Raw genomic sequence first — 2,644 nt, 5'->3', positions numbered from 1 at the left:
GGGAACGTGACCTAGCGCTCCCTGATGTTATTGCCGGTGCATGGGCAAGGCACCGCTCTAATGGCAAACTGAGCTTGGTTGCCACATCCCTAAGTGAGGTGATGACAGAACTAAAACAATGGAGTAGTGTGACATTTGGGAATGTATTGAAAGAGATAGAGACACTTCGTACACAGCTCTCCGGGCTTCAGTTGGCGGGTTCAGACCATGCACAAATTCAAAATAATATGTATCAACTAGATGAGCTGTTGTACCGTGAAGAAATAATATGGCTCCAACGCTCCCGTATATCTTGGTTGAAGGAGGGGGAGGAAAACATCAATTATTTGCACAGGAGGGCAGTCTGGCGTGCTCGTAGGAATCACAATCAACGTCTGTTGAAGGAGGACAGTTCGTGGTGTAATGTTCCAAGTGACATGGAGAGGATGGCAAACTCGTATTTTAAGGAGATCTTTACTAAGGATCTAATACTCGCCCCAGGTGAGGTCCTTGACTGTATCGCGCTGCGAGTTACAGTGGCAATGAATGAGTCTATGTGCAAGCCTTATACAGAAGACGAGGTCTCTAATTCCCTTTTTCAGGTTGGACCCTTGAAGGCCCCGGGTTGTGATGGTTTTCCAGGCCAGTTTTATCAGCAAAATTGGTTGGTGTTCAAGGAAGAAATCATTGCCGCAGTTCTGGATTTTTTCGTCATGGGGATTATGGCTGATGGTGTCAATGACACGGCAATTGTGCTTATTCCAAAAGTTCCTCACCCAAAGGAGCTCAAGGATTTCTGCCAAATTAGCTTGAGTAATGTGGTGTATAAAATTGTTTCCAAATGTATGGTGAACAGGTTACTACCTTTCCTCACAGATCTTATATCTGAAAACTAGAGTGCTTTCATTCCAGGAAGGCTTATATCTGACAACTCTATCATTGCATTCGAATATATTCACCATATTCAGTCAATCAAGAGTAACTCACCAGCTTTATGTGCTTACGAGTTGGATTTATCAAAGGCCTATGTTCGTGTTGACTGGGAGTTCTTGGAGAGGGCACTGGTCAAATGGGGCTTCTCTCAGCACTGGATTTCTCACGTGATGCTTGTGTTACATCAATGAAATATTCAGTAAAGTTTGATGGGAATTTGTTGGAGCCCTTCTCCCCATCTAGGGTGCTCCGTCAAGGTTATCCGTTATCCCCCTTTCTTTTCCTCTTCGTAGCTGATGCTCTTTCATCTTTGATAAATAAGGCTATGCGGGAGGAGGGACTCAAAGGGGTGAAAATATGCAGAACTGATCCTGAAATATCTCATCTTTTGTTTGCGGATGATTCACTCTTGTTTTTTCATGCGTCGGTACAACAAGAATTATTGGTTAAAGGTTTGTTGAACACTTATCCGACAACGACTGGCTAACTAATTAACCCATCGAGGTGCTCCATCCTTTTCTCAGATAGCTGCTTACAAAGTGTGGTTCAAGAGGTAAATGGCATATTGGAGATTACTCAGGAGGTTTTTGAACCCAAATATTTGGGCCTCCCGGTCCCCGAAGGAAGAACGCATAAAGGTAATTTTGAAACAATCCAGGAGTGCTTAAGAAAGAAACTCATAGATTGGAGTGAGCAATACACTTCATCATGTGTAAAGGAGATTCTTATCAAATCAGTTGCTCAGGCTATTCCAACTTATGTCATGAGTGTGTTTAAACTCCAAGCCTCAGTCTGTGATGAGCTAAGGCGTATGATACGTCAATATTGGTGGGGACTGGGGAGTTGAGAATGGGAAGAATAAAATGGCTTGGATGAGTTGGGACAAGCTGAGATTGCCTAAATCCATGGGGGCATGTGTTTTAGGGATATGAGGGCCTTTAACCAGGCCTTGTTGGCCAATCAGGCCTGGAGATTATTAGACACACCGGACAGCTTATGTGCTCGTTTACTAAAAGCAAAGTACTATCCCTCAGGTCATCTGCTTGATACGGTCTTCCCTGGCAATGGCTCCGCAGTTTGGAAGGGGATCTTGCATGGACTGGAGCTATTGAAGAAGGGGGTTATATGGCGCGTGGGTAATGGTACATCAATCCGTACATGGCAAGACCCTTGGATTCCGCGGCCCTACTCCTTTCGGCCAATCACTCCAAAGGGCTCATGTCATTTTAACCATGTATCAGCCTTCTTGGATGCCAAAGGTGCATGGAAAGTGTACCGCTTGAAAGGAGCCTTTTGGCCAATGGATGTTGATCAAATCCTAATAATCAGAACCTCACCTCGACAGTGTTCTAATTTTCTATCTTGGTTCCCGGAGAAGCGTGGTATGTTTGCGGTGAAAAGCGCGTACAAGCTAGCCACTCAAGAGCACAAAATGATCTTCGCTGCAGGTGCCTCAAGCACAAACCGGATGGTAATCATACATTGTAGAACCGTGTTTGGAAGTCAGCCATTTCTCAGAAAATGAAGATCTTCGCTTGGAAGGTGGTGAATGGGACGCGAGCCACACAACAATACAAGAGGATCAGGCACGTTTCTACACGCTCAACGTGCCCACTGTGTGGAGTGGAGAGGAAATCACATTTCATGCGTTGATTTCTTGCATGCAAGCACAAATTCTTTGGGTAAATTTGCGAAGGAGATGGCCACTCCCAGATGATGATTGTCTCATTGA

The sequence above is a fragment of the Triticum aestivum genome, chromosome 2B, assembly GCF_018294505.1.
Source record: "Triticum aestivum cultivar Chinese Spring chromosome 2B, IWGSC CS RefSeq v2.1, whole genome shotgun sequence".
Lineage (NCBI taxonomy): Eukaryota > Viridiplantae > Streptophyta > Magnoliopsida > Poales > Poaceae > Triticum > Triticum aestivum.
This window is presented reverse-complemented; position numbering follows the sequence as displayed.